Genomic DNA, 14,071 nt, shown 5'->3' on the forward strand with positions numbered 1-14,071 from the left:
TGGTTTGGGGTACACCTAGAGCTGCTTTTGGCCATCTTACCTCCACGATGGAGAATTCACCTGGGAATAAAACTATCACAAAAGAAAGCACACCAAGAGATGGAGAAAGACAGATACCCGAGTGCCTAGATCCAGCCATGACTGATGCTGTTACCTTAGATTTTTCTGCTACATGAGCCTATAAGTTCCTTTCATTGGCTTAAAGGTTTTTGTTTTTAATTGGATTTATGTCAAGAGTAGCTATGAGTCCCCACTATTACACCCATTATGCATATGATTTCACCTCTCTGGACCTCAGTTTTTTTACCTGTAAAATGGGGGTGACAATAATACCAGGTAGTTAATATTTAGGTTAAATGAAATAACGTAGGTAAAGCACTCATCACAGTGTCTGACTATAATAAATGCTCAATTCAGCCATCCCCATCCTGTTAGGGTCCACAGAGCCCTTTCTTGGCCTCTTGTTCTCATGTGAAGGGTTCCTGTGAGGCTTAAACAAGGTGTTATGAATGCAAAATGCCTACCGTGTAGTCTGGCGCATTCAGGTACGGCTGTTCAGTGGTTTTCTGGTGAGCAGGTTATGGAAGCCCTGAAGAACTGAAGAACAGGTGAATTGCGAGTACTGCAGGGCCAAGAATGGAAGGCAGGGAGAGGTGGTCTGAATAGGACAAACCGTCCACTTTGGGAACATCCTATGGGTCCCAGCAGCACAATCCCCTCTCATTACCCGAGCTATATGCTCTAGGGGTTCTCCCTATGAGGGATGCGTGGGTCCTTATGTTGTGGCGGGCTATGTGGGTGGTCTTGTAGGCTTGGTTGGCCCCTGGTCCAGTTGGTTGCCAGGCCCTGCCTTGTGTGGAGGCTGCCGGCCGCTGGTTGGCAAGGCTGGGTCTCGAGGTGGCTGACTACAGAACCCTAGGGGACCCCGGGGCTAGTACCGGCTCACGGGTGGGCGGAGTCAGGGTCCAGAAGACTCTAAGGCTGTTGCCCCCAACTGGTGGGTGAAGCCAGGTCCTGGGGTTAGTGCTAGAGACTGGCAGGCAGAGCTGGGTCCTGGAGTCTGGCTGCAGGGCCCAGGGATCCTAGAACTGGTGTCAGCTCACAGGTGAGGGGGGAAGTTCCTGACACAGTTGGGTACAGGGTCTGGGGTGTCCTGAAGCTTGTGTTGGCCTGCTAGTGGGCAGGGTTGGGGCCCAGCTGGTCCCAGAGCACGTTCTGGCTTGCTGTCAGCTGGCTGGGTCCGCAGGCTTGGGGGTTGTGGTTTTCTTGCATCTGATGTCCGCCCCAGGTGGGTGGGGCTGGCCCAGAGGCTCCCCGGGGCGGGGCCTGGCGCAGGGGATTCTGGGACTGTGGGCGGAGCTGAGTTCTGGGCCCTCTGGCGGGCAGGGCTGCGTCCTGAGGCCTCAGTGAGCTCAGGGGGTCTTAGGTCAGCCTGACTGCTGGTGGGTGGGGCTGTGTCCCCGCCCAGTTAGTTGCTTGGCCTGAGGCGTCCCAGCACTGGCCCCAGCAGGCTGTCGGGCGAGGCCAGGCCTTGTCGCTAAGGAGCTGGAGGCCGGCATCAGCCTCCCTCAGTGGACGGAGCTCCCAAATATGGCTGCTGCCAGGATGAACCCCAGTCTCCCCGCCTCACCCGGGGACCTTCCAAGACCAGCAGGTAGGTCTGGCCCAGGCTCCTATCAAATGACCGCTTCTGCCCCGTGTCCTGGAGCGCGTGAGATTTTGTGTGGGCCCTTTAAGCCCTTTAGGAGTGAAGCCTCTCTTTCCCCCGGCCCCCTGGGAATCCTGAAATGAAGGCCCGCCCGCCTTCAAAGCCGAATGTTCTGGGGGCTCGTCTTCCCGGTGCAGGACCCCGGGCTGAGGAGCCTGACGTGGGGCTCAGTGGTCTCACCCCTGTGGGAGAAGCTCTGCGGAGTAATTATTCTCCGGTGTGTGGGTCGCCCACCTGGGGGTATGGGATTTGGCTACATCACGAGTCTACCCCTCCTGCCCGTCTCACTGTGGTTCCTTCTTTAGTGGTGGAAGATCTTTTCTGGTAGGTTCTGGTCTTTCTCATCCATGGTTGTTCTGCAGATAGTTGTGATTCTGTTGTGCTCCTGAGAGGAGGTGAGCGCAAGATATTTCTACCCGGCCACCATGGCTGATCTCTCTTATAACGCTTTGATGGTTAATTTTATGTGTTAACTTGATGGGATCACAGAGTGTCCAGACATTTGGTCAGACATTCTGGGTGTGTCTGTGAGGATGTTTCTGAAATTCCAAAACCGATGATAAGTGCAGTTGCTCTCGCCAGAATAATGATGGTGCCAATAATGCTGCAGAAACTTCATGTTTTTTTCCTTTGTTTTCATCAAGGCCCATCTGCCCCTCTTTAGAACATTTGTTAAGGAGAAATGCAGCATATATCCGAAAAAAGGGTATATATCTGAAAAAACCCCCACTAATACGAAAAGATACATGCACCCCTATGTTCATAGCAGCATTATTTGCAATTGCCGAGGTATGAAGCAACCTAAGGGTTCATCAACAGATGAATGGATAGAGGATGTGGTGTACATAGACAATGGTGTACAATGGTGTACAATGACAGTACTACTCAGCCATACAAAAGAATGAAATATTGCCATTTGCAGCAACATGGATGGACCTAGAGATTATCATACTGAATGAAGTAAGACAGAGAAAGACAAATATTATATGATATCACATACATGTGGAATCTAAAAAATACAACAAATTAGTGAATATAACAAAAAAGAAGCAGAGTCATAGAGAACAAACTGGCAGTTACCAATGGGGAGAAGAGGGGTAATATAGGCGTGGGGGAGTAAGAGGTACAAACTATTCGGTATAAAATAATCTACAGGGATATACTGTACAACATGGGAAATATAGCCAATATTTTATAATAATTGTAAATGGAGTATAACCTTTAAAAATTGTGACTCACTATATTGTACATCTAACTTATATAATACTATACAGCAACTATATTTCAATAAAAAATAAAATTATACTAAAAATAAAAAATGTAAAGAAAGTATTACAGGATTTACAAATATGATTAAAACAGTTTTGCCCTTGAAAAGCTTACAAATTAGTGCCAGAGATAGACTAGAGAAAAAAAAAGTGTTCTTTGTCAATGTTGTTTTGATTGGCTGTATTGAATTCCATGATTTTTAAAAAACATTTCTTTATTTTGGCTGTTTTGGCCATTCCTGCCCAACCCCCGCCCCCGATTTTGGCCATTCTAAATGATGTTTCTGAAATGTGTTGTTTTCTATTCTATCTTGGCCCTCACATAGACTCTTCCCATGTGAAGGAAAACACTCTTTGTCCTGTTCTCCTTTAATTTGAGTCATCCTTGAGGTTGCAGCCTAGACACACCTCCTCCAGGAAGTCTTCCGGGATGCAGCAGTTCTTGATCACATACCCCTCCTTCCTGTAGAGCCCTGTCCTTCTCTCATCACAGTGTGCGATAAGCATCAAATGGCTTGCTTCTAGCTTGACCTGGAGTTCTAAAGATCCCAGGACTGCATCTTATTCATAGCTGTAACTGGGACAATGCAGCACAAAATAGGCCGCACTGTAGATACTGGATAAATGTTGAATAAACACTGCAACACACATCCTTGGATCATCGTGGGGAAAGTATTGGCACCCCTGTTTGATAGATAAGGAGCTTGAGACTCAGAAGGGCAGTGAAAGCTGAAATGAGGCAGAGCTGCATTCAGAATTTATTGAATAGTTTCCTCTGATTCCAAAGTATTGTTTCCACTTTGCTATACCTCCTCCATTTCAGTACCTCGGATTGCTTCTCCCATTCCTTGCCCCAGCTTCCCAGCTCCTGGAAAAGGCTAGAGACAGAGGTAAAGAAACTGGAAAGAAGGCTCTGTAATCTGGGGAGCAGAAGACATCACCTGCTCCAGTCGGAGAGGAGCTGGGAACACTCACATGTGCCAGCATTTCCCATTATTTTTTTCCGGAGGAGAACTTGGCCTCCTTCCCTCATGCTGGGGACTCACAAAATCCGATCTGAAATCTACTCAAGTGTACACTAACCAGCTTCCTCTTGGCACAGGCTGGGGAGCCTATAATTAGAGCAGACACCATACCAGTTAGCGGGTTTCATTCACATGAACAGAAAGTGTGTTTGCAAAGGGAGATGGCTGGAGAAGCAAACTTGGGAAACTTCTCTGGAGGGCTTGCACCTGCTGAGTGCCAAAAAGATGCCTTTCTAAGTTCAGAGATAGTGGCTGGCTGAATGTGGGTGGGGACACCACTCCAGGAAGGTGATGCCGGGTAGTTCTTAAGCACATCCCAGCTCCAACACTCAGGTAAGTAACTCAACTTCTCTGAGCTATATCCCATCTGTGCGGTTGGGACATCATCACCGACCTTGCAGGGCTGTGTTGGCAAGGTCTAAATGAGACGGTGTATAAACAAAACCAGAGCAGGTGCTCAGAGATAATAACAATACCTATTATTTTTAAAACCACCACCTCCACCAATAAAATAGCCAGCATTTATTGAGCATGTATTATGTCCCAGACCCTGTTCTACGACTTTACATGTGTTACCTCAATTTCACAACATTTGGTAGGCAATGTATTTGAGGAAACTGATACCCAGGGATGTCATGCCACTTGCACAAAAATCACACAAAATGGTCGCTTTTTACTAACATTCCAAGGGGTGGGGAGAGCATAGCAGTATAAGACAGTGTATGAGGTCTCATGAAACATACAAACTCATCAGTGCTGGGGTCCACATTTTCCTTATTAGGATCCTGGGACCCAGAAAGGGGAGAGAGTTTCAGTAAACTCATTTATTTGGCACATCTTGTATAACCTAGCTGCTTTTATAGTTATTATTTTATTTAATTCTTCTGCCCGGGAGATTGCAGGTGTGAAAGGATACACTCAGAGATTGATGTGTCTTGCCCAAGGTCATGCAGAGCTGGGATTAAAACCCTGGACGGTCTAGTCACAAGTGAATTGCTCATTTTGTAATACCACAAGATCACCCGAGCCCGTCAGGACTCTTTTGGATGCAGGGGCTAACTTAAGGGAAAAAGGAAATTTGTTGAATCATCAAATTGAAAACTTTTGAAGGAGGCCTTCAGGCATGGCTGAATGCAGGTGCCTGAATAAAGCACGCAGGCATTTATCTTTCAACCTCTCTTCCCTCTGTGATGGCTTCATCCTCAAGAAGTCCCTCTCCTCTTTGTAGTGAGATCTCCATTGGCTTTTTGGTATCAGGCGCTGGCTGCTTTCCTCCCACCTCCCACCATTGGCTTCATTATCTCACCCCAAGTTAGAAGACGAGGTGATGTGGTCCCCATGGGTCAGCCTCCTGGGACTCAGAGCAGAGCAGGGAAGGAAGGAGAATGGGCTTGGGATAGAGGCCGGAAGGAAAATAACCAACACTGCCTCCCACTTCCCACCTCTAGGCTCCAGTCTTGGTTCCTTCTTAAGTGCTGCAGATTTTCTGTCAAAACAGGAGATTGTCCTGAAGCTCAGTTTTCATCCTAGGGATTGGATGCTCTTTACACTCCCAGGCATTGGCTGGGCCTCCTCCTGGTGGGCCAATCAGGAGGAAGCATGAAAACACTCTCCCTCTGGCTTGGGCTCTCTCTCTGTCAAGACCCAAGGCCCTACCCCTGGATGCCTGACTTTGGATTTCTCCCTCCCCTAGCAGCCCACTCACCTCTTGCCCAAGTCCACCCAACTCCAGTAACTTCCTTGGGCTCCATTTCTTTCTCGCTTGTACCCTGGCACTTAGCTCTTTTTCTGTCCAACCACATCTGTTCCTTACCCCTCCCTCAGGCCTTGGCCCATTGAGGCCCTCTGTCCGCCTTCCGCCTCTTTCCAGATGTGGCATCAGGGAACCAACCCTCCTCCTTCCTTCTCTGCTTCTTTGGCTCTTGTCCAGCTGGGGAAGATTCACCTGCTGTGTGATCAAGGGTCAGTTACCTTCTGTGGGCCTCAGTCTTCTCAGCTGCAGAAATGGGGGTGATCCTTTCTGATCAGTTGGCTGCAGTGGAAGCCTGAGTTTGGCGATTGTATTTACAGTAACATGAGCACAATATGTGAGGAATTACTGGGAGGTTCTGGGCTGCTGCGAGGCCGGATTTGTACTGATATTGCCCCATTACGAGGTGTCATGTTGCATTTGCAGGAGGTGGCTGTATGGAATTCCACTCTCTTGCACCGTATGAAATATTCGCCCGCCTCCCCTGGAAGGGATGAGAGTTTCCTCCCTGTTTCCTGGCTGCTCCTCTGTGGAGGGAGCCAAGCCCCAGGCTGTCACTAATACAGGATGACACCAAGACCCAAAGCAGAGCCTTGGGCATCTGGGACAGAGGGGTGAGGCTGGCGGGTGGTGCAGAATGGAGGGAGGGAACATGATGTCTGTAGCGGTCCAGGGTCCATCAGAGCCTCGTTACTCACCTGTTCCCCATAGGCAAAGACACATGGGTTTGGAAGGAGTTATAGGTTGAATTGTGTGTCCCCATCCCAAATCCCTATGTGGAAGCCTTAAACCCCAGTACCTTAGACTGTGACATTATTTAGAAATAAGATCGTTGTAGATGTGAGTAGTCAAGTTGAGGTCATACTGGAGTAGGGTGGACTCCTAGTCCAATATGTCTGATGTCCTTATAAAAGGGAGAGCTTTGGAGACACACACATAGGGAGAACTCCATGTGAAGACTGGAGTTATGCTGCCACAAGCCAAGGAACTGCCAGAAGCTGGGAGAGGAGCCTGGAAGGGACCCTTCCCTAAGGTCTTCAGAGGGAGCCTGGTCCTGCTGACGTCTTGATTTTGGACTTCTGGCCTCAGAACTGTGAGACAATAAATTTCTGTTGTTCTAAGCTGCCCAATTTGTGGTGCTTTGTTACAGCAGCCTAGGAAAATAATACAGAAGGGAATTCACAGATCCCCAGGGGGCCAAGGAGGTGCTACATGGGCAGAACATAGAGGATGAACTCTGGAGTCAGCCAGAATTGACTTTGAAAGTGAGAGTTGGAGTTTTAGGAGAGAATTTGGTGTTGAGAGTAAGAAATCAGGGCTCTGGAGGTAGAATGTGGACATCCTTACTTCCTTACTGTGGGACACTGGGTGACTCATCTAACTTCTCCTGGCCTCAGTTTTCTCATTTCTAAAACAGGGACGAAGTACTGTTGTCTTCGTAGTATTGTTGGGAGATTAAATGGTATAACACCTGAGAAGCAATTAGCATCTGAAACATGTTAGCTTTCCTCGTTGCTCGCTGAGTGACCTTAGGCAAGTCACTTTGTTTGTATAGGCCTCAGTTCTCTCATCTGTAAAAGGGGGCTAATAATTCTGACCTCACATTTTTGTTAAAAGCATAAGGAAGGTATACAAACATTTGTCCTGATAACTGGCAGTAGGAGATAAATAATTGTTTAGCTTCATTCTTTCTATTTGAGTTTCCCACCCATGTAGTTGCTCAGCTTTTGCTTAAATACCTCTAGTGATGGGCAGCTCATTACTTTTTACAGTGTTCAATTCTGTAGGGAATAGAAGCCTCACACACAGAATCCTGTTTCAAGGGACTTTCTAAGGTCCCATACATGTGTTATTCTTACTCTTCAAGATAAAGGGGCTGAGGTCCAGGGACCAAACAGAAAGATTAGAAATAAGGTCTCCCAAAAGGGAACCCTCCTATACTGTTGGTGGGAAGGTAAATTGGTGCAGCCACTATGAAGAACAGTATGGAGTGTCCTCAAAAAACTAAAAATAGAGTTGCCATATGATCCAGCAATCCCACTCCTGGGCATATATCCAGACAAAACTATAATTCAAAAAGATTATATGCACCCCTATGCAGCACTGTTTACAATAGCCAAGACATGGAAACAACCGAAATGTCCAACAACAGATGAATGGATAAAGAAGATATGGTGTGTGTATATATATATATATATATATATATATATATATATATATATATATATATATATATATATACACATACATACATACAAACAGTGGGATACTACTCAGCCATAAAAAAGAATGAAATAATGCCATTTGCAGCAACATGGATGGACCTAGAGATGATCATACTAAGCGAAGTAAGTCACAAAGAGAAAGACAAATACCATATGATATTACTTATATGTGGAATCTAAAATATGACACAAATGAACTTACCTATGAAGCAGAAACAGGCTCACAGACATAGAGAACAGACTTGTGGTTGCCAAGGTGGGGGTGGGGGAGGGTTGGATTGGGAGTTTGGGATTAGCAGATGCAAACTAGTATATATAGGATGGATAAACAACAAGGTCCTACTGTATAGCACAGGGAACTATATTCAATACCCTGTGATAAACCATAATGGAAAAGAATATGAAAAAGAATGTGTGTGTGTGTATATATACATACATATATATATATATATATATATATATATATATATATATATAAAAAACTGAATCACTTTGCTGTATAGCAGAAATTAACACAACATTGTAAATCAACTATACTTCAATAAAATAAATTTTAAAAAAAGAAGTAAGGTCTCCCAACTCCTTCTAGGCTCTCCATGTTCCGGCCTGTACACAGACCAGCTATCTCTCTGCACACTTTCTCTTGAAGCTCTGTGAGTGTGAAAAGGGTGAAGGGGGAGGGTGTGTGAATATGTGGGGACGTGGCCCCCTGCAGTAGCCCCCCTCTTCCTGCCTCTCTCTTCTTCTGCATTTGCCTCTTCCCCGCTATGGTCTAAAATGTGAATTAGCTCACACCATTTCCTGCTTCTGACTTTCAGTGGCTTCCCATTGCACTTAGAGAAAATCCCAAAGGGCTTCGCTTGGCAGGCAAGGACCCACATGACTGTGGCTCCTTTGCCGACCCCATCCTGGGATATTCCACCCTTAACAACCTTACTCCAATCTCAAGGCCTCTTTGCATGTCTTCAGATGGACCATCCCTGTGGTCGCCTTGGGGCCTCCCTCTGCTCATCCTTCTCTCTGAGCGTCATGTGACTGCAGCCTCTCATCTTTCAGGCCTTGGTCTAAAGCTCACCTTCTCCTAGAAACTCCCCCACCCTCCACGCCGCCTCCAGCGCCTCCTAGCTGGGTCAGCCCCCACCCCTGCGTATGAGCCTCCCTTACTGTACCTGTTCATTTCCACCATCACACATGGCACCAATGGCATGAATATATTTATTCTATGCCTGTTTGATGAATGCCTCTCATTCTCAGCAGACCGAAAACTCCAGGGAGGCAAAATTCATGTTTTTTTTATTCACAGTTGGCCCCTTGGCACCTGGTAAGACCTCAGTAACTGTCTTTTGAATGGTTGAATTGCATGCGTTTGAGTTTGGGTCTGGGGTGTGCGTGAGGTGGGTGGGACATGATTGTCTTTCCCAGGGGACTGACATATGTATCAGATTTGGAACTCTCGGATGACAAATAGGTGAGTGACCAGAACTGTGTTTTAAAAGAAACAAGTAACTAAACTGTATGTGTTATATCTGGCAAGGAGTAGACTTGGGGAATGTGAGCCATGTCGCTGCCCCCACTGAAGACAAGACTCTTCCTGTTCGCCATGATGTCCCCAGAATCTAGTCCAGTCTCTGACACAGAATCTAAACTTGAGTGAATATGTGCTCAGTGGATGTCTAAAGAGAGAATACAGGGACACAGATCTTGTCTCAGTCAAGGAAAATCTTTTGTCATGTTTGGAGCTGGCACATGCTTGGAGGATAGTGGGTGGCCTTCACCTGGGGTCTTCAGGTCCCTTTCAGCTCTGACACTTAATGCTCTAAGAAACCTTTCCCTGGCTGGGCAGACATGGACAGAAGACAGAGTAGCTTTCCTTCTTGTAGGGAGCACTGGGTGGGAGTGGAGGAAACAGACCAGTGCTTCCCTCCTAGACCAGAGTCTGGTCCTGTTTATCTTAGCCCTGGGCCTGAAAGCAGCACTACACTCCCTGAGAAGGGACCTCCTCCCTTCTTCTCCCTCTGTAGGTCCTCAAGCATGAATCCTGAGCAAGGCTTGTTACCTCTCTGCTTGTTTAATCATTTCCCCAGGTCTCACAATCTTATTATCGAAGTCACAGCAAATAATCATGGGCCTCCTAATTAAAAGCCAGCCTTCATTCGGTCCCTGTGCTTGGGACTGCAGCTTGGCATAACCTGTATCCAAGAAGAAAAACTAGTTGGCAGAGGCCTTAGTGAGAATGTGTTACCCGGGAAGTCAGGACAGAGCCAGTTCAGAGGGGCTGAGGGAGCCTGGACGTTCTCCCTGAGGTCAGTGGGGCTCATCAGGGTAGGTTGTATGTTCACAATGACCCTCTTGTAGAAGCCCAGTATAGTGAAAATGATTTGGACTGAGACAGCTAGGGCTTAGAGTGCCAACTCCTCTAGGTGACCTTGAACAAGTCACTTCATCTCTTGGGCTTTAGTTTTCTTATCTGTAAATTGGGGATTACAACAGCATTCACCTCTTAGGGTTGCTGTGAGAAGTGAGTAAAATAGTGAACACAGAAAGCTCTGGATGGTCAACATTTTGCCTTATGGGAGGCAAAGATGTATTTCTTCTGCTGAGGAACTTACATTCTTCCATTTCTGCTGCTTGGCCCAGTAGTTGCCTAATAGTGGAGAAATGCTTTTTTGGCCATTTTAAGTGAGAAATGTGGTCATTTCTTTCACTCCTGGAAAAAAATTGGCATGAGGAATTTCAGAATGTCAGCAGAGGGATGGATGACCTCAAATCCATTTAGCTTGACTCCTGACTTTGAAGTTATAATACCTGAGAGCCAGAGAGGGAAAGATGCTTGTCCCTGGTAACACAGCGTGTGCATGCAGAACCAAGATTAGAACTCAGCAGTCTGATTCGCCCTCGTACCCTTTCTAGGGGATGATAGCAGTATGGTAGTTGGTCATAGTCCAAACCCTATTGACGAGACTAGAAGCAGCCTTCCTTAGTCACTAAAGCTGGGATCCTGGACATTCTCTTCAACCCAAGGCCCGTGCAGGGCCAAGTCTCAACATGGGAATTTGAACATAACAAAACCACAGGCTGACAGCCTTGTACTCACAAACACAGTGTTGGGGGAGGTGAAGGGGAAGCAAGTGCTCTCTTGACTTTACAAAGGAAAACAGTTTTCTTTCTTGGTAACGGCAGTTACTTGAAAACCATGTCAAAACAGTCGTTTTTCTCCAATTCTGTCTCTCTGTCTCTTTCTTCCTCTCCCTCCCTCTCTGCCCTTCCTCCTTTCTTCCTTACTACTGTTCAAGTGGCCAAAGAAACTGCAGGGTGATTGAGAGAGCAGAGATCTCACTTAAGGACCTTGGACAGAGATGCAACCCCCACCCCAACCCCCCACCGCCCCCAGCTGAGCTCTAGTGGAAAGAAGGGCAGCAGCCAATTAATGCCCGAGGTCTGAGTCTGATGAGCTTAGTTCCTTACATGGGTATTTCATTGTGTTTTGGTTCCATTTCCTTATAAAGTGATGAGTGCTTTATTGATGGACTTATTTTTTTTTTTGATTTGTGAGAAGCTCGGAGGGCCCCCATCTCTCAGGAATACCCTAAAAAGGTTGTCTACACTAAGTGAGAGTTGCTACTCGTTCTAATTATGGTCCTCTCCAATTCCAAACCTCTTTGCATAATAAATAGATACTGAGACTTGGAAAAACAAAGGCTGCGTCTTTAAGCCATAGACTAGAGTTCATTGGCAACTTTGGGGCCACTTAGCTCCATGACTGCTTGGACAACGGTGTCTGTACCTAAAACACCCAATTAATGGTCCTATATCCACTGTCTGATTGCTGAACAGACTGGGGGAGAGGTCACCGGATTCCCACTCACAGAGTTAAATCAGACACCTTTGTTGTAGGTTCTCCTCAGCACTTTCTGTTTAATTACAGAAACGATTGTTTGAACAAATTAATGTATCAATTTAGCAGAAGGGTCATTGTGTGAATGCAAAGCCCCTCCCAGGCCAGGAGAACAAGGATTTAACTTCCACTTCTGCCCCCAACCAAACCTGATTTATTTTAATCGCACATTTGTGACCTATTTGGAGTTCATGTCTCTGTTATTCATTTCTTTAGAAGTCCTGTCTTGTGGGTGTGATAGGCAACAACCCAAGTTGTATCTGCCCCCTTGAGACTCTCAGACCCTCAAGGGCAAGGAACAGACCTCACTTGCCTATAGAGTGCCAGACACAGTAAGTGTTCATTGAGTGTATGATGACTGAGGGACTGACTGAATGTTAAAAGGGAAATTGAATTTAAGCTCAATGAGTGAAGGGATCTTTTATTTTTTTTTCCTGCTGAAAACTCAACATCTAGAACAATGATTGGTACAGAGTAGGTGATTACTGTTTATTATACTGTGTGAATGTGGGAATGAATGAATATGAGAACAGGGGCTCCCTTGCTAATTGTGTGAGCTAGAGAAAGGAATTCATCCCTTTTTATGGATGAAGCAGTGGAGGCTCTGATGAAATGATTTATGGGAAGTGGCTTGGTGAAGTATAAAATGATATACACATGTGTATTGGTTACCCATTGACACACTAATGCTGTGAAAGATACATGAAAAGGTGCTCAACATCACTAATCACCAGGAAGATGCAAATCAAAACTACGGTGAGATATATCCTTACAGCTGTTAGGATGACTATCATCGAAAAGACAAGAGATAAGTTATGGTGAGGATGTGGAGAAAAGGGAACTCTTGTGCATTGTTGGTGGGAATGTAAATCGGCATAGTCACTATGGAAAACAGTATGGACCAGTTGAAAATAGAACTACCATATGATCCAGCAATCCCACTTTTGGGTGTATATCCAAAGGGAATTAAAAAGGATTTTGAAGAGATATCTGCACTCCCATGTTGATTGCAACATTATTCACAGTAGCCAAGACATGGAAACAACGTTAAGTATCCATTAATGGATTAATGGCTAAAGAAGAGGTGGCATATATACATATACACACACAATGGAATATTATTCAGCCATGAGAAAGAATGAAATCCTGCCATTTGTGACAACATGGATGAACCTTGAGGGCATTATGCTAAATGAAATAAGTCAGACAGAGAAAGACAAATACTGCATGACATCACTTACATGTGGAATCTAAAAACGCCAAACACATAGAGAGTAGAGTGGTTGGGGGGTGGGGGAAAATGGGTAGATGTTGGTCAAAGATGATAAACTTCTAGTTATAAAAAGAATACGTTTTGGGGATCTAATGTACAGCATGGTGATTATAGTTAATAATTCTATATTATATACTTGAAAGCTACTAAGAGAATAGATCTTAAATGTTCTCACCACAAAACAGAAATGGCACTTATGTGACATAATCATTTGGCAATATATAAGTATTTCAAATCAACACATTGGACACTTTAAACTTGCACAATGTTATATGTCAATTATATCTCAATAAACCTGGAAAAAATTTATCCTGTCAAACAACCATAAACCTCAGTGGTGGACAGCAATAATGTTTATGGCTCAGGCAAGCTGGGCTAGGCTGGGTTGTCCTTCTGGTCTTGCCTGGGCTTGCTTATGGGCTGGTTGTGGGCTGTCGGGATGGCCCCTGCTGAGATGCCTGGGGTGATTCAGCTCTGCCCCATCCTCCAGCAGCCTAGCCCAGCCATGTTCCCATTTGCTAAATTCCCATTGGTCAGAGCAAGTCACGTGGTGGACCTCAGAATCAGAGTGGGTGGGCACTACAAGATCACATGGCAAAGGGCATGGAGGCAGTGGTCATTTTTGCAACCTACCACAAAATGTAGCAGATTTGAGGTTTTTTTCCTCCTCTGTGCAGACCTGGCACATGGTAGATAATCAAGTATTCACCTGAAGCAACCAAACATCCAATGTGGTGGAGGGTCTCAGAGGGGCAAGGTGCCTGGCATAGAGCTGGGTACATAGGCCTATGGATTGGCTGCCTTTCAGTCAGGTGACCACCCTTGGTACAATCAGCTCTGGCTGGGGAGATGGGGTGGTCATGTGATATAAAACGTGTCTGCCTAAAGTCTTAAGTTCTCAGTCCCAGGACTGTGGCAGTTTTTCCC

General features: G+C 45.8%; 1 long non-coding RNA gene across 7 annotated transcripts in view; it reads left to right on the top strand.

Annotated features, from left to right (window-relative positions):
* Positions 1 to 1,363: 1,363 nt before the first annotated feature.
* Positions 1,364 to 14,071, top strand: part of LOC309639323 — a 361,451-nt gene continuing 348,743 nt past the window's right edge. For all 7 annotated transcript variants that reach the window (XR_014251587.1, XR_014251588.1, XR_014251589.1 and 4 more), the window contains exon 1: positions 1,364 to 1,654. This is a non-coding gene — a long non-coding RNA (uncharacterized lncRNA). The remainder of the gene's footprint in view (positions 1,655 to 14,071) is intronic.

This window comes from Balaenoptera physalus (genome assembly GCF_965194825.1).
Source record: "Balaenoptera physalus genome assembly, chromosome: 12".
Lineage (NCBI taxonomy): Eukaryota > Metazoa > Chordata > Mammalia > Artiodactyla > Balaenopteridae > Balaenoptera > Balaenoptera physalus.